The sequence below is a fragment of the Manis pentadactyla genome, chromosome 1 (genome assembly GCF_030020395.1).
Source record: "Manis pentadactyla isolate mManPen7 chromosome 1, mManPen7.hap1, whole genome shotgun sequence".
NCBI lineage: Eukaryota > Metazoa > Chordata > Mammalia > Pholidota > Manidae > Manis > Manis pentadactyla.
Genome location: NC_080019.1, coordinates 64,322,211 through 64,336,674, shown reverse-complemented (window position 1 = coordinate 64,336,674; position 14,464 = coordinate 64,322,211). Strand labels below are relative to the sequence as shown.

Here is a 14,464-nt window from a genome sequence, read left to right as displayed (position 1 = left end):
GACAGTTGGAGAGCCCGAATACATTGCTTGTTGAATGAGACAAACCAAACACGTAGTCTCTTGCTCCACAAACCAAACTTTTGGTACAGAAATGTATTAGGAAATGTACCAACATGTAACTAATCATAATTATCCCTCAATAGTGGAAAACGTGAGTAAATTTTCAAAAAATTCTATTTCTCTGATTTTTCAATTTTCCTTTATTGAGCATAAATTACTTTATGTGGACTAAAATAATGCATTAAAAATCAAGATGTAATTATATACATTATATCACCATAATTTTGAAAGTGTTATGGAATTTTTTCCCAGAATGGATGGAACAGTTTAGGGATTGGATGGGTTAAGTGTGTTTATAGGAGACAGTATACCCCACAGCTCCAACCCCACGGCAGCCTCACCCAGATGCCTCCTTTACCTTATCCGAAACAATGGTAACCACTACGACTACCACCACTTCCCCACTCCTCTCCGCCAGACCCTTTCCTCTCTCCAGTCCTGGAAGTTGGATCTAGAGCCATCAAACAGGACACTGCAAGGTTATGGGAGGTACTGATAGATCTGAGTCCTGCTGTGCAATATGGGTGACTAGAGCAGCCTGGGTGCAGACGGGGCAGGGGGTGGGTCATGCTGGCAGACAGGAGGGGCAAGGTAGATCCAGGATGGCTCTGAAGCTGGAGTTGTGGCAATGGGCAAGAAAAAACTGTCTTCTCTTTTATCAATTGTAGATAAGTCTTGCCAACTTGGGCCCTATTTGGATATTGCAATCAGAGTAGTCATGTGAAATTTCCATTACTTAGTATGGAATGAATAATGTGATAAAGATCATGCTGTGTGTGACTGGGTTGTTAGGTTTAGCTCATCAAAGTATTCTCAGGCAATTTTAACAAAAATAACTGTTCTGGGGAAGTTACTGACCTCTTCCTATCATGTATGTGCATGCATGTATGCATGAGTGAGTGTGTGTGTGTGTGTGTTCAGGCACAATGTGGGAAGGTTACCTTTTACCTTCCTTCAAGGATGAGGTAGAGAGGCAGAAAAAGAAGCATTCTCAGTGGCTAACTTTGGCTGAGGCTTCTAAGGGCCCCCTCCCTGCTCCTGACCAAGTCTGCAGATGCCCTGGGAAAAGCAACCTGGGGCTACAGGTTCAACTTGAGGAAATTCCCTTGTAGCTCCATGTTAAACGACCACCACTGGTTCAGTTGTGCAACCCACTGTGGACCTCTTACAGGGATCCTCCTCGTGGCTTAGACTCTACCTGCTAATGGCTTGCTTGGAAGGCTTTTTTGCTTCAGGTTTTTCTTCTAGATTCCAAGGGCTCCCCTAAGTTAGTTTTCTGCCCCAGGCCAAGGGTGCAGTACCCCAGGCTCCTGAGGTAGTTGGCCAAATCCTCCCTTGGGCCCCAGAACCCGCTTCAGGGCCACAGTACTATAACCAGACCACAGATTCTCCTTAAGCCTTTCCTCAGAACCACAGTGATGTATACATCCTCATCCCTGAAAACTGGATCTGGCCCAACTAGAAACAGGAAGATATTGTTATTCTCACACTTTGGTATCTTTCAAATGTCACCAAGACCTCTGTGAACAGGAAGGATCACCAGTGGTCACTAAAACCTTCAGACCGGCTGGGTCTGATGTGATGAAGAAGGGAAAAATGCCTCTTGCCCAACCAAGCCCATCTCTGCCACCCTCATCTTCTAAAAGCCATGGAGTCCATGCACTCTGAGGATGAATCTCTTCTGGGGACAGTAGAGTGACACATCTAAAAACAGCAAGAAGGTGAACACAGACCCATGGAAATATTTCAGTACACAGCCTACTGATTTATTTAGTTGTTCAAACAGAGGCTCTTACAACCGGTCAAGAGCTTTTGAAACAACTGGCACTAAGGTCACAAACAGAAAATACTGTTCATCTTTTGAACAAGACAATAACATCCAGCCACTCGGGAGCAGATACTGACAAAGCCAGACTCCACTCATCCCTGCTCACAGGTGGCCTCTGGCTGTTTTACAGACACCAGCTAATGAACCTTACCTTCACTGGAGAGTCTGGGGCTGCTCCAGTGAATGTGGTTGCAAACTGAGTTCCTACCAGTGATTTTCACAGTGAGACCATAGCTAGACAAAACACTTCCTCTGCCTCATATTTCAAGACTTTCTAGTCTTGAGTCACCAACATTATCCTTGGAATCACCAGAAAGCACAGGTTACCCATCAGCCAAGCCTCTCCCCTAAAAAGAAAAGGGGTACTGCCATTTCTTTAGTGCCTATTGTGTGTTCTGGAGATAGCAGCCCATGGCCTTGGTGACCAGCCTGGGTCAAAGTCACCAGCTGCTCTGATCTTGCTCTGCTTTGGGTGGTTCTTCTCATCATAAACATCTATGAACCGTCCCATCCCCCAAAGGGATCAGGCCAAAACTGTGGCTCCTGAACCCATGTGGGTGCTGCAAAACCAGCCACAAGGAGCAAAGACCATCCAAAAAGTAGCTGGAGAATTGACTCTAGAGCAACAGCAAAAATAATCTAAGTAAATTACTAATTGTAGAATTACATTATAACAGGTGGGTATATGTTCACTACACAATTATTTCAATGATACTGTATGTTTAACTATTTTCCTAATAAAGTATTGAAAATAATTTAAAAATTAAATGAAACACTACACAAAGATAAACATATTTAATAGAAATAGAAAACCTGTTTCCTGAAACAAGAACCTTTCCAGATCCTTTTAATTGAAGAAGGCCACATCCCACCACTGAGACAATTAACTCTGATTTCCAGGGTACTAATAACAATAGCCCACAACTGGTAAAGGGCATAATAATTTATGAACAGTGGCTGTCACAGCTGGGGGGGTCAATGGAGCCCACTCAACATGGGCCCACTTCAGAAGGGGGGGTGCCACCGAAAGCAGAAAACCTCATACTGACAGTTCTTACCCAGCTGTAAAACCCAGCAACCAGACTAGGCAGATGGCAGGGGAGCTAAGCTTACTACAGAGGAGCCCACAGGCTTGCAGTGGCAGAAGGGCAGTGGGCAGATTAAGGCCGGTTATCTGCCCTCAAAGAGCTCCTGACCCATTTCTCTGCCAGAAAAGGAAACAGCTGTGGTAAGACAGCCTGAAGGGCAGAGGGGCTGTGGCCAACACAGGCCGTTTCAATATGTGCTCTATTTTTTTTTTTTCCGGTGGGGACAGCCAATGGGAACTGGGAGAGTGACAAGGGTCATTAGAAAACACATGTGCTTTAACGAGGAGCCACGTGGTTACTGTGTTAACCACACATGCTTTTCTTAAAAAAATATCCTTACTGCCACAGTCTAGGTTCTGAATAGCACAGACTCTAGCCCAAGTCCCCTGCAACCACACCAGAGACAGTTCACAAATCCACAGGTGCTTCAGGAAGGATCACCTGAGGGCTAGCTCGAGACTCTGCACCTGGGCACTAGGGGCACTGGGTAAAGAGAAAGGGCTGTGACCTGAGGACCGCCCCAGGTGAAGGAAAACAGTCCCCTTATGTTATGAGGGAGACAGGAGCACCAGTGGAGTCTGGAAAGGTGAAGGTCTGGCCTGTCACGGCCCAGCTGAGGCAGAAACTGGGCTTCTTCAGGTCAGCAGCCCCTTGGACAATCCAAGCAAAACTCCAGGACTCATCCTGCTATGTCTCAAGGATCCAAGGCTTGCTTCGAGACCCCCACACGGTGGGCCCCTTTGAGGGCCGTCGGGGGTCTTGGAACTGGTGTTCAGGGGTCTTTCTAACTGATCACCAGGGGCGGCCTGGGTTCCAGGTCAGCTTCACCGGCCGCAGGTGCTTGCCAGGCCCACCAGGCAAAGGCAAGGGCGCGGGTGGGGTCTGTGGGAGGGCCGGGAAAGCCGGGGACGGTGAGGGCAACAGGTGACAAGCCGCGCCCGGCGGGAAGTTCTCGGTTCCGGGGCCGACAGCGGTTCAGGCACCCCCAAAGTCCGGCCGGTCCCCCGCGGCACTTACGCGTTTGTGGGTCCACGGCTGGGCAGAACCGAAACTTTCTGGGGCCAAGCGGAAAAGCAACCGACCGCGGCGTGGGCAGCCATGACACGCAGAGCCCGCCGCGAGCGGGCGCGCACTACAGCTCCCGGCATGCTCCGCAGGGCGAGGCCTCCGACTCCCAGCGGCCCCGCGGGCAGGCAGAGGCCGACTACGACTCCCAGCGGGCTCCGCAGAGCCGAGGTTTGCCCCGCCCGCTGGCCCCGCGCCGGAGCCGACCGCAGATTAACCCGTGCAATTCACGCGGGCACGTGTAGCCACAAGCCATTTGGGATCTAGAAAGCAGTGCTGTCCACGTGTGGCCCTCGAGAACTCGAAATGTGGCTAGTTTGGGTTGAATGGTATCTGTAAGTACTGTTCAGTGCAAATACACCTGACTTCCAAAGATTGAGAAAAGAAGATAAAATAGCTTACTAATATTTTTATATTGACTACGTGTTGAAATAATACTATTTTTGATATATTGGGCTAAATAAAGAGCATTATGAGTAGAATAATATAGGAAAGGAAATAGATTTACTAGTTAAGTTTAGGTTACGGTATGTCATTAGCCATCTTTAATAAATCAGGCATAGACAACAGTGAGGGTTGGGAAGAAGTGATTTCTATTTTCTAGTTAAAAAATACGAAAGGGAAGTGGTGGGGGGAGGAAGGAGATGGCAGAAGGGAAGCATTCGTCCAACCACAATCTAAACAGTTTTGTGAGATGTTAAGAATGGGAGAGTTTTTAATATCAGTTATTTCATCCCAACACCCATGTTTAAAATTTCGACCTAAAAGGAATTTGGAAAGAAGAGGGAGATGAACCCAATATTTATTGAGGACCCAATATTTATATGCCCGACCCTAGCCAAAAAAACACATGCAGTGTTATACTTAAAACAACTCTAATGTAGGTAGGATTAAGTATATCTACTTTATAGATGGGGAGACTAAGGCTTAGAGAAGTTAAGTACCAAGTTTCCCAGATGGTAGGTGGTGGAGGCCAGGGGAGAACCAGGGGCTCTTGAGGAGTTCTCTGCCTACCCAACACACTGTCTCAGATAGAGGGAAGGAGATGTAAAAATCACTATTATTCAGGCAGTTTAACTTAGATTTTTTTTTTGATAAAGCTGAGTGTTTACAACTATATTCGTTCAAACAAACTCAGCATATTCTTGTGTTCAGATGTGAATACACATTAGGTAACGACATCAGATTCAAAATCACCAAAATCCCTCATCTCTTACTGTCTTCACATGCAGCAGAAGAGGCGTCTCTCACAAGAGGCCAACCCTACACACAGCCCCGTGGAGGGAAGAGGCTTTCTGTGATTGTTCCTTTTCTCAAGGAAATTTGCATGTGCAGGGCACTTTGTTAAGTGTATTTTACCCATAGTTTAAGTTTATCCTCGTATCAGTCTCATGATATTTAATTATATATTTTAAGAAGATAAGCAAATTGAGATTTAGGGAGGCAAAGTAACTTGTCCAGTGTCAAAAGCTAATAGTGATAGAGAGATTTGAGCTCAGTTCTATCTGATTATAGAGTTTAAGCTGTTAACCACTATGTTGACAACTTTTTATGTGGGACAGCCAAGGGAACCCACCATCTTGGTCCCTATTTAACAGGCCAGGGCTTGATGCCAGACATGATGGTGGCCTGATATGGCAGCTCAGCTCGAAAGAGTCAAGCTTTTCTTGATGGCCTCTAGTCATATCAGCCTTCTGGAAAATTTGAGGCTAAGACCTGCAATGGGAATCCAAAGTTGACTGCATAATCAGCAGCTCCAAATTCATTGCGTCACCTTCCCCTACAGAACACTGCTTTTCAGTAATTGCCTGTCAGCAATGCAGAAGGAGCTAGACTTCAGTGCTCCAGAACTGGACATTTTTCAATTCTAACATGTATGTTTTCCAGAGCTTTTTCTCCATGACTATACTATCAACTTTTCTCCTCAATACCCCAGCTCCAACAACAATTGAAAACCTTTGAAAACTTAAAATAAACTCTTGATGATATGGATTCACCCCTCTTCCCATTTTGAATTATTGTCATAGAAAATAGTATTTCCCACAGAATAGGGTGATCATACTCCCTGGTTCATGCAGGAGAGCTGTGTTATCCAAGCATGAATGTTATTGGCACCTCCCTTCACTCTCTGTGGTGTCCCATTTTTGCCAATAAATTATATAGTCATTCATAAGACAGTTCCCTGGATGTTCAAGGGTGTTTCATGAAGAACATAGGGCTCTGTGATCAAATAAGTTTTGAAAATACAGGGTAAGCCAAGAAAGAAAGACAACGTCCTATACTATAGGACTTTGGTGAACCTCTTAATGTTTAAAACCGAGCCTCTGGCAGAAGCCTGGGAAGGAATTGTACCTGGATATTTGTCATTTCACAGTCATATGCACTGCATTTATCTTGTAAGGGATACCTTTGGGCAGAATGTTTATTTTATAAAAACCATCTAAACAGGACTTTTAGTGCCGTGCCTCCTGTTTTAGACTTAAAAGCTAAAACAGAGTTCTGTTTGGTAATGGAAAAGTTGTATTTGGTTGAATCACAGCTATTCATTCATTCAAAAAATAGTTACTGAGCTACCACTACATGCCAGGCATTGTTTTAGATTAGGAGTCAACAAACTTTTTCTATGAAGGGCCAGTTAGTAAATATTTTAGACTTTGTGGGCTATACAGTCTCTGTTGTAACTGCTCAACTCTGCCATTGTAGTGCAAAAGCAGCCATAGACAATACAAAATGAATGGACATGGCTGTGTTCCAAGAAAACTTTATTTATAAAAACAAGCAACAGGTCAGATATGGCCCATGTGGAAGTAGTTTGCTGACCTCTGGTCTACATGCTGGGGTTTCCTTAGTGGACAAAATAGACAAAAATCTCTGCTGCTATGGAACTTCCATTCTAAAGGAGGGAGACATATAAACATGATAAATACTTTAAATGATAAATTAGAAGGTGACATGTACTATGGAGGAAAAATAAAGCAGAGGAAAGAAATTGCAATGCTGGGTCTGGAAGAGGAATGTCTCTATGAGAAGGCAACATTTTTGCAAACTCCTTCTCCTCCCCTTGAATCTGGGCCTGTCTTGGTGAATGGCTTGCAACCTAAGAATGCAGCAAAAGTGACACTGTGTAACTTCTGAGTCTATGTCAGAATAGGCCACAGTCTCCACCTGGTTCTCTTGGGGTTGTCTTCTGGGCAAAGCCGGATATCACTTAAGTCTGACTCTCTGAGAACTCTCTGCAGGAGAAGCCATGACTACAGCCCAGTGGCACTCCCAGCTGACACCAGCATCAACTGTCAGTCAGGTGATTGCATCATCTTGGACATCCTGACCAATCAAGCCATCAGATGACAGCAGACTCAGCTGACATCTTTTTGCAACATTGTGGGTGACATTGGGTGAGAACTGCCTAGCTGAGCCCTTCCTCTATTCCTGACTCACAAAATCATGGGCAAAAGTGGTTGTTCTAAGGCACTATGTTTCAAAATAATTTGTTAGGCAACAGTGGTATCTGGAATAGAGATTTGGTTACCGAAAATGGAGTGGAAAGAGTAAACCGGGTCAGATTGTATTTTCCAAAGATGGCCACAATAATATTTCCTATCTGACATGTTCTTCCACAATGTGGTCATGCCATTCTCCCACCAAGAGGTGGAGTCTAGTTCCCCTCCCCTTGAATCTGGGTAGCTTGTGACTGCTTCCACCAATAGAGAAGGGCAGAACTGACACCATGTGACTTTCAAGGCTGACTCACAAAAAATGATGTAGCTGGAGCTGGGAACTTTCATGTAAGAAGTCTGGCTACCCTGAAGGAGTCAGGCCTTGAGGAAGCCCACATGGTGAGATAGCCTTGGAATGAAACTTGTAGATAACTGAAAGACTTTTAGGTAGAAAGAATTAATAGTACCAAGACTCTGAGTCAAGATGTGCCTGCTGTGTTTGAGGGACCACAAGGAGACCAGTATTACAGGGGCAGAATGGGGGGAGGGGCAAGGGGGAGAAGTAGGGAGACCATTATGAGACTATAGGTCATCCAGGGTGGTAGCAGGAGAGATGAAGGTGAGAAGTGGATGGATTCTAAAGCACAGCTGAGAAGATTTGCTCATGAATTGGCCATAAACTCTGAGGGAAAGAAAGGAATCAAAGATGACCTCAAGCTCTTTTGCCTTAGCCAGTGGAAGAATGAAGTTGGCAAAAAAAAGAAATGGGGAAGACTATAGGAGAAGCAGATGTGGGTCATGTGTGTATAGAGGAAGATCAAGATCATTAAGATCAACAATTTAGATCAAAATCAACATCATTTCAGACATACTAGATTTCACATGCCAGTTAGCCCAATGGAGGTTTGCAGCAGACAGGGGCTACATGAGCCTGGAGTTTAGGGGAGAGGTTTGTTTGAGCTGCTATAGATATAAATGCAGATGTTATCAATATGCAGATGATTTAAAGCAGTGACTTTCACAGTGGGATCTCAGGTCCCTTTATACTCTTAAAAATTATTAAGGACCCCCCCAAAGAGCTTTTGTTTATATAGGTTATATCTATTTTTAAATTAATATATTAGATACTATATTAGAAATACATTAGAAATTAATGAAATACATTTAAATGTTTATTAATTCATGTAAAAACAACACTAATAAAAAAATTAGAAGAATAACACTGGTTTATATCTTTGTGAATCTTTTTTGTATCTGCCTTAATAGAAGACAGCTGAATTTTCATATCCGTTCTGCATTCAGTCTGTTGTGATCTATCGCTTCGGTTGCAGTGTGTGAAGGAAAACTAGTCTCACATAGACATGTAATTGGAAAAGGCATTAGTTCAAAGACTCCTTGAAAGGCTCGTGGGGATCCCAGTCGTCCTCAGGCCATACTTTGGAAACTGCTTTTTTAAAGTCATAAACTGGATGAAATCCCTAAGGGAGAAGAGGAGAGACCTATGGACTATGCTGTGGGCACAGTGATAGTGAGAGTCCAGGGAGATAGAGATGAATCAGCAAAGGAGACTGGGGGAGGAGGAAAACCAAGAGACCTGGTGACTTGGAAGCCAAGTGCAGAAGGGTTTCCCTGAGGAAGGGCTCTGTATGCATGCATGTGTGTGCGAGTGTGTGTGGTGGTAGACCTGAATGGATGGAGTACTCCAGCTGCCAGGAATGGGACCATGTTGGAGGTGGGCCTAAGAGGGAGAAATGTAGTCATCTCTCAGGCCTGAGCTCTAAGGGGTAGACAGGTTTTTGAGGTGGAAGAGGTGAGATGGGCCCTGGCCCAGGTAGGCAGGCAGGAGCAGGGCAGGGAGGTGCCTTATAAGGGTCTCCAACAAGGAGTTCGGGCATCTGAGCTCTGAACTTAGATGCAAACAGACACCTTCCCCTTGTGATCCTTTCCTTTGATTAGCACCAAGGTCTTCAGTAAAATGTGGGAATGAAGAGGATGGGCAAGTTTTAGCTTGGGATGGAGTGGCAACAAGATGAATGAACTCCCTCCTTCATCCTTGTCCCAGTCCCTTCAGGCCAGACTGATGGCAAAGACAATGGCCTGAAGGAGGTGGCAGGTGAAGACTGGGGAAGACCTATTACAGTGGCCCAGTGCAGGGACAGCAATGGAGTGATTTCACAGGGAAGACCAGCAGAAGAACTTGACAATACTGGGCTTGAGTTCACATCACCAGCACTTCTATGAAAGGCTGAGTCACGTGGAACTTGATATCACCACTCTCTGGTCACACCATCACTGTTTGACCTCATGAAGTAGCCTCAGGCCAGAGTGGCCAGGGCAGCACTGGGAGACTCTAAGACAGGGCAGAAGCATTTTCCAGACTGATTTACTCCGGGCAGCACTGGCCATGAGGCATTTTTAAGGGATTAGTGTTCCAAGAAACACATACTAACATGTACAGATATAAAACCAGAGGAGATGGAAGGGACCTCCAAGGGTATGTTGGTTCACTATTTCTTACCTGGGAGCATTAGAATTACCTACTGAATTAGAACTGCTGATGAGGGCAAGGGTCTGGCATGTATATTTTTAAGTACCTTCCCAGGTGATTCCTCCCAGACATTCCTGGTTAAAACTTTCTGATCTAATTCATTGTATTACACATGAAGAAACTAAAGCCTAGAAATGTTAATAGGCTTACAGAAAAAGGCACAGTGCAGTGGCCTGAACGCTTAGACTTGAATCCTCTCTGTGTGACTTTGGGTAATTTGCTTAACCAGTTTGTGCTTCACATTTTTCATCTATAAAGTAGGCAATAACAGCAATTTCAAATGAATTTTGTGAGTATTAAATGCACTAAAGCAAGACAAGCACTGTAATATGGTACTTAATAAAAAGCTAGTGCTGAATAACTGCTGGCTACGTTATCATCAGAACTATCCCTTCATTACCAGCATCACCATTATCATCGTTGTCACTATTGCCACCACCATCACCATCACCACCACCACTAACACTACCACCACCACTATCACCACCACTACCACCACCATCACCACCACTAACACTACCACCACCACTATCACTGACACCATCCCACCACCAACACCAACACCATAATCACCACTACTATCACCATCACTACCACCATCACCACCACCACCATCATCACCATTAACACCACCATCACCACCACTAACACCATCACCATCATCACTGCCATCATCACCACCACCACTAACACTTTCATCACTACCACCATCACCACCACAACCATTACCACTATCACCATCACTACCACCGTCACCATCATCACCACCACCACCATCATCATTAACAGCACCATCACCACCACTAACACCACCACCACTACCACCACCACCTTTCATCACCACCACAACCACCACCACCATCATCACCACCATTACCACCACCACTTTCATCACCACCATCACCGCCATCACCGCCACTTTCATAACCACCACCATCGCCACCACAACCACCACCACTACCACCATCACCACCACCACTGCCACTGCCACCATCACCATCTCCTGCCTTCTAATCAGTTTTGTGAGATGCCCAGCATCTTTTCTCTTTCTTTCAATAAAAACTGTTCTGTTTTATTTCACCCATTTTTATGTGTAATTATATACATTTCTTTCTTTTTCTTTTTGCGGGATCATTTGCAGTGTAGTTGCAGATATCATGATATACCTCTGACACAATCACAGGTAATCAGGCTCAGTATCTTTTCCATATATTTCCCTTCTGCCATGTCAACTACAGGTGATTTCTGATGATTATAGCTGAGTCCTGATGGGCACACCCCTTATTTGGAGAAGTAGAATGATGTGGATGAAAGGGTGGGTATCTGGGGACAAGATAGACCTGAGCTGAAAATCCCTGATCTGACTCTAACTGAGCCCATGAGCTTGAGCAAGTGGTTTATCTATCCAAGTCACTCTTTTCTCCTCTGGGTAAAAGAGACAATGCCTGCCTTTCAAAGTTGTGGTGAGCATGTGGAATAATGTGCACAAGACACATAGCACACTGTCTGGCATGTGGTAGGTGCTCAATAAATATTTATTGAGTAAATCACCAAATGAATAAATACACCGTATCTCAAATTTGGCTCTATATTAGAACTACCAGGAAGCTTTTAAAATCCAGTGCACCCCAAACCAATTACATCAGAATCTCTGGGGGTGGGACCCAATATTTTTTCAAGCTCCCCATGTGATCTAGCATGCTGCCTAGATTGAGAACCATCTCTGGATGTTGGAGTGTGGCCTCTCTGAGACCTTATGTCCTCCTTGGTCTAAGTAGGGAAATAGAAACCTCTCAGGGTGGCTGTGAGATGTGGAAATGTATGGGCACAATACAGAACAGGTCTCAGTAAAAGTCAGTTTGCAATCTCCTGTGCATATCTTCAGTTACAATCTTCTGTATGGGTGAGGGAGACGCTGAAAGCTCATGAGGAGTTCTAAGATGCACTGGAATTCCCCACATACTCACTGACATTTGTGCCCTGTATTAGACTGTTTAGGGTTCCATAATAAAGTCTCACTTTAAGACTGGGTGGCTTGAACAATAGTTCTTAAGTTCTTAAGGCTGGAAGTCTGAGGCTGTGTGTCTGCAGGGCTGCTTCCTTCTGAAGCTGTGAGGAGGATCCGTTCCCTGCTTCTCTCCTAGTTTCTGGGGGCTACTGGCAATCTTTGGTGCTCCTTGCTTGTGGTAACATTAACTCCAATCAACACATGCCATTCTCCTTTGTCTGTCTGTGTCCAAATTTCCCCTTTCTTATAAGGATGCTATTCATATTGGATTAAGGGCCTGTCCAAGCCCAGTATGACTTCATCTTAATGAATTATATATTCAATGACCCAATTTCCAGATAAGGTCACATTCAGAGGTACTAGGGGCTAGGACTTGAACATATTAATTTATTTGGGGGTGGTGGACACAATTCAATCCATAACATGCCCTAAGCTATAGCTTTGTATCCCCTGAAGAGCCTCATGGAAATGCAACCCATGAAATTATAGACCCATAGACTTCATTTTCAATCATGTGAAGAGATCTTAGAAGTCAGAGTTCAAACCTCTCCAGTTAAGTTGAATAAGTAAGCTTCAAATTGGGGCAGTGGCTTGCTACACACCCACCCAGAAAAGTGGATGTGATTTCCAATTAGGGGTCACATTTGTGGGTTTCCTCTAAGTTTGAAATAAACAAAATATGCTTTGAAAAATTAGTAATGTTCTGTGTTTTTAGAACTCACATTATTATTACAATTGGAAAATATCAGAAGCAGAGTGCTGAAACATTGTAACCAAAGTGCAGGGAGCACATGCAGGTGGGTATTTTCTTCCCCAGATTCCCATAGTTCACTGCAAAGTACCATGGTATTGTTTTAATGACATGTTTAAGGTACGCGTTACCAGTTGTGTGGACGATCAAGCCAGGTCATTTTCTTTGTCAAGAGGGTTTATCCAGATCATCTAGGACAAGGGCCAGGAATTCCCTGGGACTGAAGTAATCCTATGCAAACCTTTACCCATATAAGAATGACCAGAGGCTGGCCAACTTGAGAATGGGACTAATTCATCTTTGTGATGTCACTCCCTGCAACATGGGTTTCCCACTGTCTTTGCACAAATGCGGCCAGAGACCTCCTAGAGGTCTTCATTATCCCTTTCTCACCCCTACCTCTGTCTCTAATCCCTAACAACCATCCAATTTCCCATGCCCATCTGTTGTCTCTGAGTTCTCTCCAAGCATGAGTGATGCTCAAGTCTGATTTTCTGAAATGGTCAAAGGCAAGTAACCAGGCCACCTTTGTCCTCCTTTGGTTCCTGTGGACACACTTTTTTCTGTGGAAGTGCCAGGGATGTGTGCAAGGGGATTGCAACAACCCCATACCTAAAATCCGGGGTGTTCCCAAGGTGGAGAGAGGAGGTCTGTACTCAGAGTAATTTGGTGAGAAGTTAGGATAATCCTCCTCCCTCCAAAACTCTTCCCCAAATCTGTAAATTATCTCCCACCAAGTTTTCAGGATGCCTGACATTCCTAGCAAGGAAGCTGTATCATTCCTTTCAACTGGAGGGCCAATCTCTGATAGGTACTTGTTCAGACACAATGGATATGAGATAGGAAAACAAGCCTGGACTTGAAGACAAAAGACCTGGGGGCCAGGCCAGAAGAGGGACAGGGACAGCAAACTTAGCCGTGGAGGACTCAAGACAGATGTGGCCTCCTGGACAATTTTGCAAAGGCCTAAATGGAGCCATTTTCCAAACATCCTGACTCACACATGGCTTGTTCCACAATTTACCTCCAAGCCCATCTTCTGTATCTCTCCCTTCACCCAAAATCCTAACCCAGATGTCCCAGAAGCAGAGAACTTTTAGGAATTTTATATGACTGTGGGTAGAAATGAGGGGAACATAATCAGCCAGAGGTAAGTCAATACATGCTAATCATTTATTTGTGCATATGATACAATGATGCTTCCTGCTTTTATGAGATAATTACAATAGTAATTCCTGTTTGTGTGGGGCTGAATCATTCATGAAGCAAGTACTTTGATACACATGACCTCATATTCATCTCCATTGTGGGTAGAATCTGTCTTTGTGCTGTTGGCTTTTACACAGTTTTATAGCTGAGGGCAATAAAGCTCTGAGAGTCCCAAGGTCACAGTGGGTTAAGTAAAAAAGCTTGAATTTGGAATTTGGGTCCAGGTATCAAATCCTAAGAGCTTTCTCAGACAGTTTACCTTAGGGATCTGTTCTACTGGGCTTTCCACACTCATAGAGCTCTTTGTCCCATCAAAGGTGGGGTTCACAAATGAAAGCTGTCAGGAGTTCAATAAACCAGGCAATGTCTTGGCTGGTAGGCCCTGGAGAAGGATTCACAGGAAGCCCGTGGGGCAGTGCTGGTGTTGATTGGGAAATGTCCTGTAAGCAGATGTGGGAAGAACAGAAGTA

The 14,464-nt window shown here is 44.6% G+C and overlaps 1 protein-coding gene across 6 annotated transcripts in view; it reads right to left on the bottom strand.

The window, feature by feature from the left end:
* The window catches only part of FYCO1 (FYVE and coiled-coil domain autophagy adaptor 1), an 82,127-nt gene extending 77,983 nt beyond the window's left edge, over positions 1–4,144 (bottom strand). For all 6 annotated transcript variants that reach the window (XM_036883329.2, XM_036883331.2, XM_036883333.2 and 3 more), the window contains exon 1: positions 3,994–4,144. The gene's annotated coding sequence lies outside the window, so the exon portion shown is untranslated. The remainder of the gene's footprint in view (positions 1–3,993) is intronic.
* Positions 4,145–14,464: the final 10,320 nt, after the last annotated feature.